We start from the raw sequence: 23,231 nt of genomic DNA on the forward strand, positions 1-23,231 counted from the left end.
TGGTTTCAGTTCTCAAAGGACTTTTTGGCTTTGAGAGGCAGAAGCAGAACTATTATCCCCTCGTTTATTACTCCATGTTCATGTGCCAGGGGATACTGAAGCTCTAGTGGGGTTTGCTTTATGGTTTCTGCTATGTTTGATTGGATTACGAGTGCGCTTTTGCAGGTGAATCTGTGGGTTGTCCGTGGCTGGCTGCCAGGCGCCCACCCAGCTGCTCGCTCACTCCCTGCCTCAAACAGGCCAGAGGGAGAAAAAAGGACCAAAAAAATCTTCTGGCTCGAGATAAACCTCCTCCCCCTGTGTTTCTCACAATTTCCCCCCTCCTTGCTGCCAAGTGGTGTTTTGCCCTTTCTTAAACCTGCTTAGGCAGCAGTGCCGCCAGCACGGTTGAGGGGCCGGGCCCTGTGGCGCAGCGGCTGGAACAGGCCTCTCCCCTCACAGGCCGCCCAACCCCTCCTGCTGAAACACCTCCTGGGGCGCCATTTTGTGAGCCCTCTCTTAATCCTCCTTGAAGGATGTGGAAAAATCGCTGATTTTAAAGGAGCTTGGAGGGGCGTAAAGAGCCAAGGAAGAGCACTAGAGATGGTTTGCAAAGCCTAATCCTGGAGGGAAGCGCTGGGGAAAAAGACATTTTGCTTGTGTGGCGAGTGCTTCAGGAGGGACGCCTGCTGCTCCTGGTGATCAACCCACCAAAAGGGCTGACTTAAAAAAAAAAAAAAAAACAAACAAAAAACCCCAAAAAAGACAGGCAGAAGAGACAAAGAGAAATCCAACTTCTACTGGATGTGGGTGGTGTAAAGGTGTGGTTGCTGATGGCTGTTATGGAGGGCAGGTGTGACAGGGCGCCACGCTCCTGAAGAGGCACATCACTGGGGCCTGCCTGTGGAGAAACAAGGGTTTCAAAGCTGTGCTTAAGGACTGAGGAGCTTCCTGAAATGGGTGCTTTTTGAGGAGCCTGAAATGGTTTCCCAGTATCTTTAAGAAGGGGAATGTCCCAACAGCCACATCGTGGGGCCCCCTGGCTGGAGTTCAGATGGGAGGACCACCTACCTGCACCCATAAAAGCCTGATTAAGCATGGTCTGAGGATATGAGCACATGTGTGATATCGACAGACGATCGACCCACAGCCCTTTCCTCATCACATGAGTGTTGCAATCCACAAGGTGACTTCAAAAAGTGAGTGTTTCTATATTTACTTTGCGCTGGCATAGTGCCTACTAAATGGGGGGGCCTTTTTTCTCTTTTTGGCTTTCCATTGCTTCAATTTTAAGCAAGCAAGCAAGCAAATATTTCTTCTGTAACTAACAAAGGTAGGACAAAGTCTTCACTTGGTTTTTTATGCCTTGACCCTGGTCTCCTGTTTTTCTTGGCTGGGGTCAGTGAACAGAGGTGAGAAAAAGGAAAATTAGATTTTTAATTTATACCTGAGTTCTTTTTGGGTATTTAAAATCGTGATCCTAGAAAGCATCTCTTGAAGCTCTCTGTCCTATCGCTTAAGTGTCATGTAGTTCTGTGATCAGTGTTTCGCTGATTTCCATGCTTTGTGTTTGGCCCAGGTATCTTTGCTGAATCAGGTCTTGAACCGTCCTGTCATCATCCTTTACTTGTAAATAAGAACTTGTCCATAAATTATGCTTTTTCAGTACTATACACAGGCACTGAAGTGTTTGGTGTGACCACTCAAATGTGTTAATGTTCCCCAGCTGGGAACATTTCTAATTGAAAGTTGCTCTCAGCTGAAACATGATTAATCAGGCGGTAGCTAAGACAGTTGAAGATGTTCCTGCTGTCTCTTACCTTTGAAATAAACTGTTTTATGTGCATTGGTGATTAGAAGAATATAATACAAAATGCTAAGAAAGTAGAATACTTGAACTCTGCATTGAATAATGCAGTCTTTTTTTCTTTATTGGTTGGTACGGGCTTTTCCAAATAAAGTATTCATCCCCAAAGTAAAGCAGCAGAGAAATTAGTTTGGATTTTTAATAATGAAAACTGCTGTGTAAAATCCTCCTTTGAGTACTGAAATATTACAGTGTCAAATAAGAAAAGCTGTATGCACTTGATGTCTTTGTGAATGTAAAATCCCTTCAAGGAATTCTTTATATCGGTGTTCAACAAAATAGCAGCATTCTGAGAGGAGCGCAAGCGAGTGCACATGCATCCTGGTTTTAGGTGTTAAGAAGATCCATTGCATCTGTTTAATCAAAATGGCTGCTAAACAAAAAAAATCTCATTCCTAAAACTGCATGCGAAACAGCAGATGTCACTCCAGTCTTTCTCTCTGGGCCAGAGAAGAATTTGCTCTTGTAGAAGAATAACTCATGTGTGACATTATTGCTTATGTCTAATATAGTGTATGTTAAGGAACAGATATAGTACATTACAGAATTTCTGAGGTTAATCATGTATTGCTCTTTTACCTACTAGAGAAACGCTCTGTTTCTGGACTGTCTCCATTTGGATCTGTGTATGTTGGCATGAGGTGGAACCAATTTATGGAGAGATGTCGGTAATGCGTAGCAACACATACCTTTTTCTAAGGCATGGCTTATGTTTAAGACAGCGGAGTTTGTTATTAACTGAGAAAAATATACAGTTGCATGGCTGAATTGTTCTAAGCAATTGCATTATTATGGTTCTGAAGTTCAGGATGAAGTTAATATTTTAAGCAAACTACAGCAAATAGTTTGAATGAGCAGTTTATTTCAGTGTTCTCAGTTTGGTCATTACAATTGCTAACTTGATAGTAAATTCGTATGTATAGAAGCCCAGAATGAAAGTCTTAAGTTTCTGATGATGTAGTGTAGTAGTGCTGATGTAAGCATGCACATATTGTATTACTTTATATGCAGTACATGCTGCAAAATATAGGCAAAAATCTCATGTGAGGTGGCAAAACTAAGTTTCGTGCATCACAAAGTTAGAGGATCATAAGTGGCTGCAAACGCCGTAGTAGATGCTGTGAGTACTCAGTGAAATCATGACAATGTGGTTTTTGGTGTGTGGCTGGTGTTGGGATGTTTGTTTTTATAAGCTGGTAGAGATCTAAAGTCTACTTTGCTATCGTCTCTGAAGACATCAGAGTGGAAAGCAAGGTTTTTCTGTTTTATAGGTCATTCTTGGTTGCTTAAAACTCTCACTTTTAGGCATGAAGTCACACAGGACTACATTTGAATCTAGTGCCTGAGTTAGGGGAAGGAAGACAGAGTTGTTCTTACACTGGGGGAAGGAAAAAAAAAAAAAGGTTTTACAACATTAAAGTGCACTTTACAGGAAAACAGTGGTGGTGTTTTGGTTTTTGTTTGTTTTGTTTTTTAAATTAAATAACAGTATAGCCCCACGTCATTCTGTTTTAAGAACATTAAAGATCCTGTGTTGTTACAGAAGACAAAAGCTGAGGAATTGTAGATATTTTTGGCACTACACAGAAGTATAAATTTTTTGTGTTTACCTGTAAGTTCAGACCTCAATTATTAGTTTTTCTTCTGAGACTTGTATCTTAGTAATATTAAAAGATCTGCTGTTTAAAGGCTTTGCAAGCACGTATGGCCTCTGCTCCAGTAAGTGCACAATCTGAATTCTGTTCCTAGGTCTTGGTATTTTAAATAACTGATTTTCCTTTCCACCTTTAAACCCTAATTTTTTTAATCTTGTGATTAATTTGAAGAGGGATGGGAAGGAAAGAACTCAGTTGCTTTTTCCCTTTTTTGTTTCCTCTATTAAATCCACAACACCATTAAATGATTGAAAAGACCTGAACTTACCATTTTAAAAAAGTAATTGTAAGAATATTGATTTGGGGCATAAGACATTTTTTGTGGGGGTGTGGTGGAATTCCTTGAGTGGTTCTTGACAGTTCCTTAAAGTGCCTGTGAAAAGTATCTAAAAATTTTGGGGACATAATTGTTGACTATGAAATGCCCAGCCTCCAAGAGAGGTTGTGGAATAATTACTAAATTGGCCAAGAATACAAAAATACAGCATTGTTCACACATTAGGGAAAGTCATAAAATCAAGAGGCTTCTGAGGTAGAATGTCAGCTGGCAGCGCGAAGAATGCAATGTCTGTGATTCCCTGTACAAGGTTGTTTGTGAAACTACACAAGGGATGGAACGGAACGCGCTTGTTCCGTGGCCTTTCCTTGTGACGAATAGCAGATATGGGGACGAGATGGTACTACAGAACAGATAAGCGGCCTACACGCTACCCGAGCCAACATTTCATCAAGTGTTGATGAAATGCTCTCCTTTGTGCGAACTTTGCTCACTACAATGTACCAAAACACACCTCCATCCCGGAGGCTATCCGCCCCCGAGGTGCGAACACTCCTCCTTGAGTACATTAATCATAATAAAAGTACGTATGACTAAAGTCACTCAAACTCCACTTTGAAGATAAAAAAATAGTATAAAAATAGCCCAAGAGAGAGGGGATGCCAGGCAAGACACCATCGTGAAGAATTCCATTGCTGATTTCCGGGATCAGTCGACAGGCTGAGCCTTTCTTCCCCCCATAGGGACGCCTTTGGGTAAGATTTCAATCACACCGAGTGCTTTCTTGGGGACTTAGAAATTTCTCTAGAGAATCTCTACCCTACATTTATAGCCAGGCTGTATCGTTTGTAATTTTGTCGTGCGTTTTGTGTACTTAACAATACCTTTATTTGCACGTGCTTTGCAGACAGTGTATTTATCACCAGCAATCCTAAAGAACCTGTATATCTGTTGTTTAAATAAACTGCACTGTTTAAGTAGCTAGTCATTTCGCTTTCTCACTGAACGTGACCAAAGACTCGAGAGAGGCCGTGCTAGTTCAGGAGCACGACTAGACTGAAGGTGCAGTCCACTATTAGTGTATCCAAATCGTAATAGTTTAATACATATTAAACACGATTGGACTGATAGTGCTGAATTGGGCATCACTCAGAATTTAAACCCAGCCGCACCTGGCCTCCCACCTCGGTGAGGAGTGTTAGAACGCAAGGGGGTTTATCTTCTGCCAAAACTGCTTGGCCCCTTTTCACGCAACAGAGGCGTCTATGTGAATTGAAAACAAAAACCCCACAACCTAAGGCTTAACATTTCATCGAGCTTTGCTAGGAATAGTTCCACCTCTGCGATAACGCAGAGCTGAGTTTACGTTTTGCTCTCAGACATTTTGCCTGAAGCTTTGCGTACTGAAAGATGTTGCGGATAGCTACCTTTTTAACAGGTCAATGGTTTGGTGATACACAGCAGTTGTTGCAGGGTGCCAGGCAGGTGATACTAAAGGATTCAAAATCATAAATGTCCAAATCTGTTTTGGAAGTCATATATTTTTTGGTTCTGCCAAGAGACCTTGTGGCAAGGCTTCCCAGCTTACTATGAGTTTTGCCTTCAATTCTTCACTGGCTTGCGGTTGCTAGACTTGCCAGTCTTTCTTACTTATCTGTATTTATATTTATAGCTTATAAATATATAGAGAATATTTGCCAGCCTAAATGATGACTAGGCATAGTGAATGGCAAACCCAGCAGTAATTGTAAGGCACAAAATCAATTCCATAACCGTAATAAATACAATTTTAGAAACAGCTACGATGTGCAGAGGAGTTGAGTGGATTTGCAGCCAGAGGCCAAAAGATTGTTTCTGTACAGGGGGGAAAGAAAACACTCAATTTTATCATAATTGTGTAGAAAGGCTCCCTGAATAGAGAATTAGATTGATATTTCCAGGTAATAATAATATGGAATAGTTTGTATGGCAAGTGCGCTGTTGTGGTCTTTACTGCGCATTTAGTGGAAAGAAAACCTGAACAGAAAATCAGTGCATTGCATATATAATTTTAAACTTTATTTGGTAAAGATTGGCACACTGTGTCTAATACGCTTGTCACTTGTATGTTTAATCAAGAATTGGTCTAAATTCCTACGCAGACATACTCTTTATAGCTGTCAATGTTAGGAAAAAGGGTTGGTCCTGCCGGGGGATCTGGCTATCAGTAGAAGTCCAGCTGAACATGATGTTTATCTTTGTTGTGGGCAAGTCGCTTAGATATGAACTTTTTGCCCTAAGGAGACATCCAGAAGCTGAAACTCTGTGCTTTGGCCTCTTCCTGGCAGAATCCCTGGGGTGCAGGTTGATAATAAATCGCATTTAAGAAAATATCTCAACAGAATGTTCTTTGTGTGATGAATTTGAAGGCAGTTGTAGTTCTGCGTGGTTCTGGTTATCATCAGAATACGGCAGGCTGTGCTCCATGTGTAGACCTTGATGGGGAAGCTAGAGATTTTTTGAAGAGTGTCTTCCAGAGAGATTCTCAGTTTCAGCCAAGATGGTAGATGTAGGAACTGCTGCGTTCCCAGGGTTCACACGAACATTTACTGGTTTCTTTTGGCCTTAAACAATGTGCCAGGAGGATGTTGTGGTGCTGTGCACTCAGTTTGCAGGAGCCTGGAGTTGCTGAGGTTCTGGCCCTTTGGAAAACTGGCATGTTTGGGGTTTTTTTGATTGTCTGGTGTGTGTGTGTGTGTGTGTGTTAAGTTTTTTGGGTTTTTTCCTTCCTCTATTTAGTAGGGAGATTAATGACTTGTATGGTAAGAAAAAAATGTTAGTCTGATTTTATTCTGATTTTAAAAAATTGAAATATTTGAAATCTGGACAAAATCTTAAGAATTTCAAGGAGACTTTTGTCTGTTCTTCATCTGTCATCTGTCTGTCATTTCAACCCCAACATGTTGCGAATTCAGTGTGTTCCTTGATGCTGTTTGACATAAGAAGGCACAGAACAAGGTACAGACCAAAAAGGTGGTCCCTGTCCTCAAAAGATATGACTGATGATGAGGCAAAGTAAGCACGCTCTCAGATGAGGTACAATTATCTTTATTCTCTACAGTGGAATTTAAGTGCTGAGGGAGGAATGGCAAGAACTCTTCTGGATGGCTCTCAGCTTCCAGTAATCAGCAGTTTTAAGGACTTTTTTGGTCAGGCTGCATCTGGATTGTCAGTTTTAATTGGTGTTGTTAGGACTATTTCTCAGTTATGCCTAAATGTGTGTTTCTTTAGGTATGTCTGTATTCGGAGCAACAATAAAATCTCACTCAAAAGCAAGCGTGTGCTGAGTCAAGTCTCCAGATCTGTGAAGAAGCATGTCTGGGGCTGAGCCTTGCTTGGGCGACTTCTAACACCAGTACCTAAAAGCCACGGTGAAAATGCTGAAATGGCACGATAAGATATAAAAGTGTTTATATGGACTGTCTCTAGGATTCTAGACCATGCTTTAGAGAGAGGTTTTCAGGCTCTGCTTTGGTCATAAGAATCATGAGATCATGGAGGTCATTTTTTATCTGCTTCGGGGACAGAGCAAGAAGGCTGAGCTTAAGATCCAAAAAGATTTATAGTGTGACAGCAGGGAGAGAAATCTGAAAGATCTGTGCGTCCTATTCTTGAATTCTCTAGGTGTCCCTGTTCTGCCCACCATTTCTTTTATAGCTCACAGAATCAGATGGTAACAGTCATAGTGCTGAATACAAAAGGTTTACAGGTGAAGTTGCCTAGGGAACTTATTTTATAGGAAATGTGTGATGGACTAGCTAGCAATGCTGTAACAGCGAGTATTTAAGATGGTTTAGGTTCCTGATGCCTAAATGGTCGCATTACCCTGTGTAAACCAATGTGCTAAGTTGTTACAACCATGTAAAACAGCAAAACACAGCTTCAAATGTACACCTGCAAAGCCCAGCATAGGCTGGACAAACTGCCCGTGATGGAGTACTGGACAAACCGCCCATGATGGAGTACTGTCCTCTGCAGCAGCAGCAGCCTCGAATTATTCAGTGTGTAAGTGCTGGTACTAAGAGACCACAAGGTGAATTTAACAGATCTTTCAGCGTACACCGGGGACTTAACTTTGGACTTTTCTGTTGTGATAATAAATACAGTAAAATAAGCGCTATTTGTGGGTTTTTTGGTTTTGTTTTTGTTTTATTTTGTTTTTTTAAAATAGGGATGAAGGAAGTTAGGAGAGAACCACTTGAGTATAGTTGATATTCTACTGATTAGGGCTATTCTGATATTCTACTGATTCATTTGAGAATCATAGAATCACAGAATCTTCATGGCTGGAAAGCACCTTTGAGATCATCAAGTCCAACCATACCATACACACACAAAAAAACTCTACAATCTCTGCCACTAGAGCACGCCATGAAGTGTCTACACATTTCTTAAATACCTCTAGGGGTGGTGACTCAACCACCTCCCTGGGCAGGCTGTTCCAGTGCCTGACCACTCTTTCGGTAAAGTAATTCTTCCTAATATCTAATCTAAACCTCCCCTGCCGCAACTTCAGACCATTTCCTCTGGTCCTGTCGTTATTCACTTGGGAGAAGAGGCCAACACCCACCTCTCTACACCCTCCTTTCAGGTAGCTGTAGAGGGCAATGAGGTCTCCCCTCAGCCTCCTCTTCTCCAAGCTAAACATGCCCAGCTCCCTCAGCCTTGAGAATCTAGTTAAAATCCTTGTGCTGTGTGGCAGCATCCCACAGTCCGTGGGAGTGCCCTAACTACCAGGCTGTATCTTTTGAGAGGAAAGCCATGTATATTTTCTGGTTTTATTTTAAAAAGCAAACAAAAAAATTGTTCTGCAGTCAAAACTGTCCTCATATAAAATAAAGGGCAGCATCAGGCTGACTTTGTTAGATAATCCTTGCAACAGAGCAAGTGTAGAGAGATGTGGTTTACAGATAGATTAGAAGAGGAGGCCCAGTTTAAGAAGCTGAAGGTCATGCTTTGGGTGAGAAGGAGGTGGTATTTGATCTTTTGTCTCCTGAGTCCTAAACTTGTGTCTTGTCTACAGAAGGCCTGAGATCTTCTGCTTTACATCCACATCCTTATAAATTATAGAGTGTTCATTTGATCTGGACATTTGGGATTTTGCAGGTCCGTGTCTATCAGTTCTCCTATACCTGTGTGTGAAGTTAATGCTGAAATTCAGGTTGCATTAAACGTTGAAAACTTTGATATGCCCTTGATATCAAGGATGAGACTCCTGGTTTTTCTAGAAGTAGCCTTTTGGCAAATTTTTGGACTAGGAAAACAAGCATGAGAGAGAGGAAATATGTGCCTTTTGCTGAATTTTTTTTCTGGAGTAACTATGCAAATCAAAAAGATCTGCTCTGCTTTTGCTGCTTTTCTTCCCTCTGCTATTTGTATACTTTAACACTTTTGTCAGCTGCAGATGGGCAGTAAGTGAAGGACAGAGAAAGTGGCAGGTGTCCAATCCTTCCAAACCCAATCTCACTTTAGCAAAATAAAAAAAAAAAAAAATAGAAAAGAATTGGTTGCTATGATAAGACTAAGTCATCAATTATCTGGCTTGCTGCAACGCTGTCATGGGACTGCAGTCAGGCTGCTGTGGTAAGGCAGACACCTTACTCCCAATCCTTTGGTTTAATTTGCACAAAATGCTTGTAAAATTTGGAATGATGATAAAGTTGGGTTGCAAATGCACTTTTTACATTTTTCTTTGTGTTGGATGCATCTATGTCCAGAGCAGATCAGGCTTTAGCAGTATTTGTCCCTGACCCCCAATACACCAGGGAAATGCTTCAGTGTTGCTGATGTTGGTTCACAAAACTGGCAAGTGAAATATGCAAGAATTATAGCAAATCTTTTAAAGAACAAGCTGTTGAACTTTGATTCTTTATACATTTTGGTCCTGGCTGAGGGGTGGGAATAGCAATACCAAAGAGGTCAAATCCCCCAGTGATCTGGCCAGCCCCTGTGCTTTCATTGCTGAACTGTGGCAGTTCAATGCACTGCAAAGCAACGACGACTGACACTAAAACAGTGCTGTGCTATAAATCAAGGATTTCAACAGCTAATTTCTGGATGTTTCAGGCCGTTTTGTAGTTGGTGTGAATCAACCAGTTGGGGTTGCTGACCTCGGCCGCTGCGCCATGTCTGGAAAAGGGAGCCAAAGCAGATAGCAATAGGGGAATATGTAAAGTCATTTTTAAGCTAACAATAACGGTGCTCTGTAATGATCTGCGTTTGTCCATTAGCTATGCGGTATACAGTGCTCTAAGGAAGAGCTAGCCTGGGTAAACAAAGGAGCTAACACTGAAGGGTTTTTTCACATTGAAAGCTATTTATTTGTACATATATTTATAACCATTTTCTTTAATAAATATCTCTGTTTAGGAGGTATTGTTATGCCATATGTTTCAACAAATCTAGTATCAAACAACTCCTGATGGCTAAAAAGCATTTATGAAACATCTAGGGTGTTGGGTTTTTTGCCTTTTCAGTGGGTAAAAGCAATATATGAAGTCATGCACAGTGTATCCAGATGCTACTGTTCTTCTGAGATATATTTAAAAAAACGTTCTTCTGTGGCTTTAAAAGCAGAAAAGCTAGAGATCCAGGATGGTTTGAATTTCCCACTTTACCAGTGCGTCCAGGATGAACGCGGGTAGCCCTTTCCATAATGACTGAGTGGGTTATGAATTCCAGCTTGCCTTTTTTTTTTTTTTTTTGGTAAGATCAAGCTAGTGTGTTGCTTTGAGCTGCCAGGCACTGTTTCTTTCGATCTGTACCATAAGTTTTATATTAAAATTTAGTATCTAAGGGGTTCCACTTTTTTTAAAATGCGATATATGAAGCAACTTCCACCTAACACACCAGTTTCCCCCTCATGTCTGGCTGTGGCTGTGTCTCAGGATCTCTATTTGGAAGATAAAATTTTAAACTTACTTTCCTTATAGAAGCAAATGCATCCTGGACTACGTCTGAAAATGTTTTCATCCAATTATTTTATTTTCTAATATTTTTCAAGATTCACCTATCAGTCTGTCCTAATTTTAGTGGGGAGTGAAGAGTGGGGGGAATGACTTTTTTTTTCCCGTGAGATTAGCTGGAGTGATCTTCAGCAGCAAAAAAACAGGGAAGTGGTTTGTGTACTTGGAGAAATTGAGAAATTTTTTTCTTAAACGCTTCCCCGTTGGTACTTATTTGAATGGCACAGCCAGAAGCATCATGACATTCAGAAGACTTACATTACATGGGTGTTGAATACTTTTGTCATGTGAAAGATGATCATATATTCTTGGAGCAGTGCCGTGTAATGTGCAGCAAGCAGGATCTTACTATATGACATTCTCATGGCTCAGGCAAATCCCCTCCATGTAACCCATCATTTGTTTCTCTGTTTTAAATTGGATCTTTCCATGCTAGAAAAAGTCTGAGGTTACTTCAATAGGTGCTTGTTATTGCAGTTTAATGCTTAAATTTGAATATTTATTACAAAGGAAGTAGCTGGTCGTGAGCTATAAGTGCTGTTGAGACATCTCATCTTGACCTCTTGTATTTCATGGGTAAAGTGACTGTGACTTTTTAGTCACCTGCCATAACCAAAGGGACCTGATCTCCAAAAGGTGCCAAGTATTATCTTTTAAAAAGAAATGGCAGTGTTCAGATTTTTGCACTGGCCACTTACAGACTGTTTTATAGCCAAAAATTGCTAGTCGTCTCTGAAAATCATTACCCCATTGGTAGGTTTGTGGTTTTCTAACTGTTTCACACCTACTCACAACTCCCTGTTGCTGTGACTCAGCAGCAGGAGTGTTTCTGCACTTCTGTGGCTGGCCTAGAGCTACGATAGTCATTGTGTTTTTTGTCAATTCACATCTAGGCAGTCCTCTTGGTTCTGATTTGTTTTCATCACTTGTGAGCTCTGAGCACTGCACAGGCTAGTACTTGTCTTGAGCTTACTGTGAAGCGGAAGGTGTTGGCTGCGAAGTGGTTAGTGGGCTTCCTGTGTACTCCCAGCCTCTTTGCTTGCTTGACAGGCTGTCCCCGCTGCTTTTTATCAGCTCTCTTGCAGCTAGTTGAGCCAGGCAACACATAGTTTCCTCTGAAAAAATAAGCATTCTTACTCTCCAATTTCTTGTAAGTTTTTTCTGTGTGCACTTTTCCTTTGCCAGTGGTCCCAGCGCATCTTACCACTGTAGCTGATCCAGTGCTTGGATGTCTTCTGTATCGTTGTATTGTGTCAGCAGAATTTCTTTACAAAAAAAAGGAGGTGTCTTTACATTTTACCTGGATACCTCATTCCACCAACTTGGTTGACTGAATGTGGGAATCTTAAGGTGCACAGTTGATAGAGCTAAACCATTCAACCAGCTTTCAGAATTCAATGCTATAGTGTATAATCTGCTTGCTAAAGGAAAGCATTCTTGGGAATAAAAAGTATTTTTGTTACTTGTAATGAAAATTTTGTTCTTGTAATGAAAATATGGGAGATGTGCACAAAGAAAAAAAGAAAAAATAAAACAAAATACCAAAGTCATTTTGTTGTTTTAGTAGCACAGAGCAAATAAATGTTTAATGTAAAAGGAAATATGGATAGGATTAAAGTAATCATTAACTAAACTAGTTTCACTGCAGGAACCTGATTGAATCCATTTGAGACTATTGCTTTGTGATCTCTTCTCTTTTCAGAGTGTGTTTTAGGTTAAAATACAATGAAACGTTATTTGATCACCCAAGGATATGACGAAAATAGGATTACTGCAGGGTTTTTGAGGAAAAGAACCGGTACTCTGTAATTTGAGTGTTTAGACACTTGAAATGGGCTCATTAAATTAAAGGTTACTCAATAAGGGTGAGTATTAAGTGGCTGCCTTAAGTTATTATATAGCAATTACAAGGATTTTTTTTATTATTTTTTTTTTTACAAAGATGTTTCATAGGTATGTTTGAAGTTAATGGAAAATCTTGCTATAATTCTGTTTAGAAGTCAAGCAAGGAACTTGTGGGGAACAGAACTGTACAGGAATAGAAGGAATAGTCAGAGATCACAGGACAGAGAATTGTCTTAGGTTTGCCATTCACAGGACTCCTTAGTGTGCGTGGTCCAGTAGTTGATCAAAAGATTTCTAGGCTTAGCAAGCCAAAGCAAGGATGGTTTTTTGGCTGGAGACAACTTAGCAAAATACTTTGTGCCGCAGTCTATGTCACTATTTTCTTTATGTTCTTCCATCTCAAAACGTCAAATAAAAGGAGCAAGTGCACTTTTACAAACACAGAGGCGATTCTTTGTTCTGGCTGCTATGCACAAGACCCCAAAATTCCTTGGCTTGCATCCCCAGGAACAGAAAAACTCGTGTGCAATCACAGAATAAGTTACCAGGATTTCTGGCCTATTGATTTGCTGTAGAAATGTATTCTTCAGTATTTACTTCTTACAACTGGTTTCTCATGTTGCTTCTGCTTTCTATCCAGATTAAATTAAGCATTTCAAGTAAAATTTTCCAAAATACTCCTCTTTGTCAGTGACCCTGTGAATTTAGACACACATTTTTAAACACTACATTTTATTCTCTAAAGTGACTAAGGTGTTTTGTCTGTATTTTGGGCCTTTGGTAGGTCATATCTTGAATCCAAAGTCAGTGTCCTCCTTTTCCTCCTTGCATTATTCTGACTTTGTGAAAGACATTCAGCAGTATAGAAAGCCTGAAAAATTTGTTAGAGCTCTGTGAAGATCTGATTCACTTCATCCCAGTAGTGGATCGACTATTATTAGTCCAAGCCCTGATGTACTGATCTTTATGTCCCTTGATCTTTTTAGGGAACTGCTTCAAGTGTGGTTCAGTCTGTCTGCATTCTCAGACACCCATTGTGCCTGTATTTTGTTGCTCCTAGGAAGGCTGTCTCGTAACCACTCTAGTGGCAAGTGCAGTAGAAAGTTGCTGGAAAAGTCTGGTAGAAGGGGAAGTATCATGGAGGCGTTTTTTTTTTTTATACACAGCAAGCGACTCTTCACAACTGCGACTGGAGAGTGTGGACCACCAGAAGGCCTCTCAAGATAAGACTGCCCTGAGAGTTAGGGTAAAGGATGAATACTGAGTCTCTGAGATCTGTATCAGGAAATTTGTGAGTTTGGATGAGATATTTTGCTGTTCTTTACGAAAGAAATTCTTTAAGAACGTTCCATTTTGGAATCAAACAAACAAACAAAAATAATTATAGTTGTCGTACTGAGGTAAAAAAAAAAAAAGCCTGTTTGCTTAAATGATAAGAAATAATGGTAAAGATCCAACTCAACCAGCAAGAAGTAACAAGTGAATTAATTCAGATTCTTTTCAGTTAGGAGGGTTCCCTCCATTTCAGTTGGCCTGCTTTACTTTAGCCTTGTTTCATCTTGCCCTGTCAGTTTCCAAAACATCAGCCAAATGCATTTCTGGGAAGTCATCCACCACAATGGCCTTCCTAATTTTTTATGTTTTAATATGCTTTCATATATGTGCATATATGTGTATGTATATAGATGTTTTTTGCTTGGAGGTCTAGTCAAGAGAAGTGGCCATCATGAAATGTTAATCTCAAATTGAGTCCAAATCATCTCTACAAAAGTACAGTGGAAAATCAAATTAAGCACTCTTCCATTAATCCGTTCAAAAATGTGATATTATTTTTGACATATTTGAATCATAAATACTTGTGTGCTTGTGCAACTAATAGAATTATAGTGAGGATATTGTATGTGCAACAGAGGGCAAATGCAGGCATCACGCAGCCAGAAACCGCTCCTAAATCCCTAGTTTTGGGATGATCTGTAACCTTAATTTCTGGTAAAGTACTCTTACATTCATGCCCATTTACTGATCTTGAGTGTCCTCTGGGGTTTTAGAGCATGCATAAACAGCCACAAGCAGTTCCACCCTTTGGCAGCTGGGATTTTACTGTGTACCTGGTTAATTCTGTGTAAATCATGGTGCAAGCGTTCACTCGTATTGTCTAGAAAGACTGGAGTACTCCTCTACTGCAGTGTTAAATAACCAGATATAATGATTTAACTTGGCAGATGCACAAAATGTAACTCTTGAGATTTCTGTCTTGAAACAGTGGAAGTAGGCATACCTACACTTCCTGCAAGAAATTCCATGAGCTTGCCTTCTTTCTGCAGTTACAAACACTTGGAGTCCCAGTTTTCAGTTGAAAAAAAAAAAAAAAATTTAAAAAATCCACACGTACTAATTGCAGTACAGAGAAGCTTAAAAATATGAATCTGACAATTTCCAAGCAGGTGAAAAACTGTAACTATAAAACCAATATTTTTGGTCTACCTTATTAAAGGGGGGTAGGCGGAAGCATTGGAGGGGTTTAAAGGTTTCACATGACTAATATTGGTTTTAAAAATGTGGGTTAGATTAGTGTATTAGCTAGGGGACTCAAGTGGGGAGTCATGATGAATTTCATACCAGAGATGCGCGAGGGGCATGTTTGCTTTCCCCACTGATGCGCGCAGCGAGACGCTTTCCCACAGCACAGTCAGTCATGTCTATTAGCTCTGTAGCTGCTGTGGGGGGGTTAATTTTTTTTCCACCTGCAGCCCTCACGCTTTCCGACTTTGCTATGTCCATCCCAGCTTGAGGAATTGGACAAGCCACCGTTCCTCTTTCCCGTGGGCAGCGAGTGCAATTCTTCCTGGAAGCGTGAGCCATAGGAAGCCTAAGGAACAGCCTGTTCTCCTCTGCTGTAGTGTTATATAAATAATGGGCTCCCGAGACCTCTGCCATCTCTGCAGTGAGAGGACCAGCTGACTGACACGCGGCCAAAGCAATAACTGGGAGGTACGGGGGTAGAAGAGGACCCTGCTGTTTTGGAGGGGATGGCAAATGCCATCGTTATCCTGATGCTGTCAGACAAGATCTCTCTTTTTTTTTTTTTTTTTTTTTTTTTTTGGTAGTGGCCTTATCAAATAATAGGCACGTGATAATTTATTTGGCAGTTAACAAAGTAAATTCTCTCAAAGTCTTTCACTTTTTTCTTCTGGATGTGTGGAGATTAAAAATGTAAGAATGAAGAAGGGAAAACAGCCAGATCTCAATAGCTGCCCACTGTCAATCCTTGCTGCTTTTCCACATCATCTGTGTGGCAAGGGTAGAAAGCAAAAACACAGGACAGCACTTAAATCTGCACTGGGTTTTATTTCTTCATTTATTTTTTTCTTTTGAGGGAGAAGTTGCTAGTTGTTGGAGGCATAAATGGGTCATGTAGCTGCTGTATCTTAAAAATAAAACCGTTGGCAGGCTTCCCTGCCTGCAACATAGTGCGCAGAATTTCAATGAAAATCACCCAAATGTACAGAGCTCATAGGCAACTCAGAATGCTGCAATATAAAATGCTGCAGCAGACATTTCTAGGCAACTTCCGTGCCATTTGATTTGCTTGTTCATAAATCTTTTCTTAATCAAAGTACTATTATTTTTTTTTTCAGATGAATATCTAGATTCTGAATTGAGCAGCATTAATAATATTTTGTTTCCTCTTCCATAGCCATGCAGGGGATGACTGTTATTTTGAAAATATTAAATACATTCTTCTGACAACAGTCAATTTAAAAGGCAAAAAATAAATCCAAAACCTATGGTTTTTGAAGGAGTGGAAAAAATAGAAGTTTATTGTAACAATTTATTTTAACAGACAGATGCGAAGACTTTGTCTTGCTCAGACTGAGCATTCTCTTTTCCCTTTGATTTCTTTTTTTTTTTTTTTTTTTAAGAGTTTCACACTTGCCAAAACTATCACAGATGTGCAATGGCAATATAGGATTATTGGATTATTGCTGTTTAACCAGCCTCCTGGCTGGTTAACAACTGCCATGTTGATGCTGGCATTGTTCCCCACGCTAGTTAGCCATTAGTTCGTTTTCTACCACATTACGCTTCTATCTTAGTACTGTGCCAGGTAATGTGTATAAACATATACTGCAAAGTATGTGTGATCAAGTCTAAATCATCCCCTGGGATGGGATGAAATCTCTAGAGCCTTTCAGATTTTCTGCCGATATTTCCCATTGGCATAAAGTGCAGACGGAGCAAAGTAAGCACCATGTATTTTTATTTCTATATTCCTCGCATTTTGGCTGTTCTTCACCCACAAACTGATCTTAGCTAAACAACTAGTAAATTGTGTTATGTGAGGGAGTAGAAGGCTGATGTGTGCACATGGCTGGCAGTGGAGTCTCAGCCTGTGTATCTCATCTAGTGGCTGAATCAAGAGCTGAGAGAGCAGGAGGAGATTTGATTCTGGTGTGATCAGTAAGTGAATTTCCTAGTGAAGGGTGCACATCCTTTTCACAGGGAGGAATCTGTCTCCAGAAGGGCTAGAACCCTTCCAATGCATTCCCATAAAGCCCTGCCACTTATGTCTGGCAAACACACAGCAGGTTCTCACTTTTCCCGCTGCTGGATGGTGCAGCAGCATCACAGAAGATGAAGATGTGTGTCTATTTTCTCTCCTTTGACAACGCATCATGCATGAGTGATATTAATGTATTTTCAGATCTATTTTCAGTTCTGTGTCTCAGCCTAAACCCAGGCAGTGGCAAACCTAAAGTCTTAGCTTTAGAGGAACTGGTGGCTGTGGTTTGGCAAGATCCTTTATGAGGCTGCCCAGGAATGGAAATCTTGGTAGTGGTCAGCAACTGGGGAGCTCCCTGTGACTGATCTGTCTAGCAAAACTGGCAGTGGAATGGAAGGGCTCTTCTTTGAACGAGCACTTAAACCACATGATTTTACTTGTGCTGACTGTACAGAGTATCTAGCTGCCTTTGCCACTTTATCTAGTCACCGCAGACGAATTATTCCTCATGTATTTTTATATCAGTTAGCACTTGCTCGTGTGAAGTTTGCCTATGGTAAGCAATGTCTGATATCACTGGACTGTGGGTTCATATTCTCCAAATATTAACATTTCCATGTGCAATATCTAAAGGGGATGTTGACCACATTTCAATCTAAATTAATCTCAGTTATGTTTGTTTTGAAAACATTAGCTGTCCTGTCTTTCCTTCTTCCCGGTGGTTAATTTTCCCATATTTATTCTTCCTGGCTGATGAATGTCTGCACTGGTTGTTTAATTGGCAGTTGGGTTCATTTAAGTTGATAGAAGACCTAACTCTGAAGGGAAGCATGTTATCAAAATGCATAGACTAATCTTATTAGGTGAAAGCATTTTTGTTTAAATGGAAAATTATTAGACTGTATCTTTAGTATCTCTTCAAGAGTGGCTATAGCTGGTTCCTGTTCCTGGAGGCTCATATGGTGTTTCCTGAGTCATGTAACTGTGAATAGAGAGGCGAAGGAACATCATTTCCTCTAATTGTCAGTGGTAAATTCTGTCTTGCTTCCTATGCTGAAATCGCTCTATTGTTTTGTTTTCAAATATCATTGGAATAAGCAATATGACACAGTGCATGTTGGGATGTATAAGAAATCCTTTTTTTAAATTTTTTTTTGTTTTTTTTTATTCTCCCCTAACAGAGCCCACTCTGTTTTATTCCTAGCTGTGCCTGCAGCTGAAGTCATGTGTTAGTACATCTGCTTTACACCAACAGGACCATTTTACATAATTCATTATGTGCAACCACGATGTCAGATGCTAATCCAGGCTAATCCAGCACTTCCCTGAAGAGCTGCATTAACAAATCTTGCTTCAGCATTTTCAGCTCAGCCCTTAATGGCTAGCTGGTTGACCAGACAGCATGTGGTGCAGGGAGCTCGCAGGAGGTCAAGCCAGGGTGTGCAGAGCCACCGGCCTCCGTTCATCCCTGATGACTGGAGCCCTCCAGGGCATGGCTGTGACAGCAAGCTGTGGGGTCCGCTGGTAGACTTGCTCCTCAGCCCTCCATCTGCAGAGGCTACAGCGACACAAGTAGACGTGGTGCCTGGGAGAGCCAGCACTGAAAACAAAGAGCTGATGTGCCAAGACAGGCACAGCCCCTAATTTGCATCAGTGACTTCTAAAACAAATCCTGGCCAGCACGTCTCTGAGGGAGTGCAGACTGTGGTGCACACTGTGTCCTTGTACCCCTGCATGGCCAAATCCAATGCCTATCCAGGGATCCTATTTGTTTCCCTGAGGGTGAGTTGGGGGGTCACAGCAATTTCTGCAAACTGCAAGATGTCCTGGTTTGGGGTAGAACAGGTTGAAGTTTTTGTTTGCTTTTTTGTTGTGGGTTTTTTTCTTATATCTGTGCTGGCCGGACATGCCTCCTGGCATTTGGGGAAAAGGAGCTCTTCCTGAATGGCAGTGAACACCTGAACATCCGCTCCTGGAGCAGAGCCAGCAAGGGCTAAGAGCTCAGGCTGTACTCCCACAGAAACTGCTGAATTTCAGACTGCTGCTTCAGAGCCCCTTCCTCCGCTACTATGCCTCTTAGCACCTCTGTGCTGAAAATGACAGACTTAAAGCTGTTTTATTTTTTCAATTTATCCTTAAGTCCTTATTTCTGACTGAATTTTTCTTTTCTACCAATGTATTCATATGGCCCTACTTTCCTGGTATAGGCTCTATACATCTTGACTCTGCCTGAGAAGAAAAATGGAACTTATTAACTTTTTTTTTTTTTGGCAAATATAGATGTTTAGGTCTGATTTTTGTCTTGAGGCTGCTCTGATGGAGATGATGGCACAATCTTACATCTCCAGAATTGAGAGGGCACAGGCTGGCATAAAGCCATGCCGTGGATCTGGATGTGCAGAAGCAATCGCTTACTCTACAGGATCTGCTGTCATGAGCAACCCCAGGTCACATTTGGTGCTTTTTGGAATAGCGTTTGGCCCAGAGCCATAGGGACCTCCCAAAGATGTCCCCTGTCCAGGCACCTAAGTCCCTTGGAGCAAAGCTAAATGGAATATCCTTAAGTATTTTCTTAGTGTTGCCGTTAGCTATCCTTACATCCACATAGTTGTGATATCCTATAGCATTTGGGGGTCAACATCAGAAACCCATTGACAGCCAGAGAGTTTAACACTAAGTACCGCTCGTGTAGCCATGCTGATTTTAGTGCGGTTGCTTGAGACTGGGGGGGAGAAATGCTCTGTCCTCCTCTGAAGTGTTTGTTCAAAAAACCAGCAACAACAAACAACCCAAACCACAAGCTGTGGAAGCATGACTTCATCTTCTCGGTTTTCTCCACGCTGCGCTGGGCAGAAGAGCAGCTAAGGCGTTTGCAGATGCAAAAATACACTTCTGGGACTTCTCCCTGTGGGAAACCATTGCTATGCGGAGGAATGATTTAAACAGCTGTAGTTTGTCTTGACAGCATATTCTCTTTACTCTGGGCTACAAACTAACCTTTTTGCCACAGTTACTCTCAGCTGTGAAAATCAGATGCTGCAGTATATGCCTTTGCAGGTGTTGGGTGTTCCTTGAAAGAGACAGAGTGGTTGAAAAATGGAGGGACGCTTTGAAAAAAATTATTCTTTTTCTGCCAAAAATAAAAAAATTTGAATTTCAAAGAAAAAAAAAAAGTATAATTCACCTGGAAGCCAAGATAAAATTTACGGGGGCAAGGAAAACAAAACCACAACAGTATTTGATTCAGAAATGCTGCTGGTTTGTTTCATGGAAGTTGCTATACAGATCTTTTGTGGACTTTCTGGTTTTGGGGTTTGCTGGGGGTTTGTTTCTGGGGATTTTTGGTGGGGGTTTAGGTGGGGTTTTTTTTTGTTTGTTTTTTTTTTTTTTACTCCTCACACCACCACCACCACGCTTCCACCCCCACTACCCACCAGGGATAATATTCCTTGTCCTACAATGCTTCCTATTACTTATGACTGCACCAACACTGCTTTACCTGTCACCACTGAAATTCAGCTCAGACAAAAGAACAAGATCCAGTTGTGGTACTTTTAAGTTTTGAAATCACTAGACTTTGTTTAAGGCTTGCCTGAACAGTGGTGGGGTTTGTTTGTTTGTTTATTTTACTAGAACAATAAAAATTTGTCATGGGGAAACACTTTTCACAAGGAAAAAAAATTGCTCAAAATACTTCATTTCTTTAGTATAAAAATAGACTTAATGTGTCTGGTCATTGAAGTAAGTAGAAAGATGTTGGGGTTTTTCTGTTGTCTCTTAGTGTTCAATTCAGACTGAAGTTCTTTCAGCCACTCCTCAGTGAAAGGATGGACAGGGCTTGTTTAGAGACCTGTCCATTCCTCAGCTTGCTTTCTGCCTTTTTTTTTTTTCCTTTTCAGTTATTAATATTTTCTATGTTTGTTTGTGTGACTCACTGGCAGCGAGTGTCCTGGTGTATCATGCGACCATTTACTTGCACACTTCCATCATATTTAATTCTTGTAACTTCCATGATACATTGATTTTTGGTGCTTTGTGAACCACTAACTTCATAAAAAGCTGATTGTATCACAGTGTTGTACAACACGTAAAGTGGATTTTTAATCCTAGGGAGTTTTCACAGGACAATGACAGTTGTTCAGAGTATTTTTCTTTGAGGAGATATCTATATTACAGAGCTGGAATGGATCTGTACCTTCTTTGATTTTCAGATTAATTTTACAGTTGCCTGTGTCACTTGATTGACTGAAGTCCCATGTCCTAGTTAGTTTCCCTTTAAGTAAAATAATATTCAGGAACCCAATTTTGGACTTAATATTGAAACTAGCTAGTTCGCTGTGCTGGCTCAGGATTGAATATTTGGCTAGCCGTCACTGTCAGAAGACTCAGGAAATAAAGGAGAACAAATGTTCTGCTTAGCGCTCTGTCATGATTTCATAAAAACCATAAAATCTCTAGTCTTGTCACTCTCCTCTTACACTTTCCCTGCATTCAAAAGATTTTCTGTATTTCAAAAGATTTGTGGAAATAATTTTGAAATCATGTTAAAGCGTTTCCTACCCCTCGTGGTGTTCAGAGCTTCAGGAGTTTGTCTTATGCAAGACCTATCAAACTGAGCATTTCCGGGCAGTACTGAACAGGGGCTGGCAAGAGGTAAAGGACAGCTTCAAGATTTCTGCGGTGGCTGCAACCCCACTCATTTCACAGGTTTTTCTTAGGATTTTGTTGGACTGGAACTCTAAAGGACTAATAACAGGCTTAGTTGTTTTGGACAGTTAAGTAAGGGGTAAAAATCAAATCTAGTACATAGCGATGATATTTTTTGGTATATATTACTCCTTTAATAATGAGCTGAATTCTCAGCAGCCATTCTTGCTTTTAAAACTCTGCTCTATGTGTTGGATTGTGAATAGGAGGTGGATTTTGATTAGTGTAGGATGACTTGCATCATTGCAGAGTCTCTAGATAGCCATGAAAAAAAGAACTGTGCTGACTCCGATTTCTGCACTGTCAACACGTTTGTTAGCTAGACTCAACTAAGGTGACGAAGATGAACCTGTGTCAGTAGAGATGACTGAAAGAAAAGAAGATAGCCCTGTGCCAGTTCAGTTTTTCCCTCCAATGTATGGATGTTGGCTTTTGAGCAAACTGCCTACATACAGTTCCTTTCCTATAACTACACCTTTGCCTGTCTTGTCTGCTTAGGTTGTGAGCTCGTTGGGGCAAGGACAGGCTGTGCACGCCTGTGCAAAAGGGACAGTGACCTCAGGAAGAGCCTTGAGGTGCTGCTGTGACAGAAGCACTGGTGGTGTGGAGAATTTGATGGGCAGGGAGAACATCTGGCTGGCACCTAATGCGTAACAAGTCAGACCCTTTCCTGCAATACACTGCTACTGACTTATCTTGAAGTAAGGTTATGTAGTTCTCCTGATTGGCTTTAAACAGAAATAAGTTAAAGGGAAGGATAAGCAAATATTTTGAATAGGCTACTTGGATATGTTGGTAGAGTGTTCTCCCTCCCCCAGACTCCTTTTCTTGGTTTAACTTTTACTATCAAGCATAATCAGAACTATTCTAGAGTAATTTCATAATACAGTAATATGCAAACTATAGGTTTTCAACGTAGTATCAACTGAGCCCCTTTTCTTACTCAAGTTCTTGGCTCACTCAGGCAATGTCCATCTGTACAGTGGTCTCTACTATCGAGTCCTTATTGTCTGTTCGCTTTCTATGTCTTTAAATCAAGTCGCTGCAGAGCAGAACACTTTTGCAGGGCTTGTGTTCCCCCTGCGTCCTCACATCCCCTGCAGCATCTCTGCTTCACAGCGTGTGTTTTATTGCGTCTGTTTTCAGCTTGGATTTCTTGTGCTCTGCACCCTCCTCTGGTCTCAGCCCTTTCCCCTTCTGCAGCTGTCTGACCCACCAGTGCTTCTGGTGTGCGCTTAGGGGTTTAAAACCTAATTAAACTTTAGTCCGAGGGCAAATAGGCTTTCTCTCTTCTTCACCTCAAGGCCCAGCAAGAGTCAGTGAATATGGGTTGACTTCTGAGAGTAAGGCTGTAAGGATTGCCCAAAAGAAGCAGCAGTTCATTAAATTTTAT

Source organism: Larus michahellis, chromosome 3 (genome assembly GCF_964199755.1).
Source record: "Larus michahellis chromosome 3, bLarMic1.1, whole genome shotgun sequence".
In the NCBI taxonomy this organism is placed as follows: domain Eukaryota; kingdom Metazoa; phylum Chordata; class Aves; order Charadriiformes; family Laridae; genus Larus; species Larus michahellis.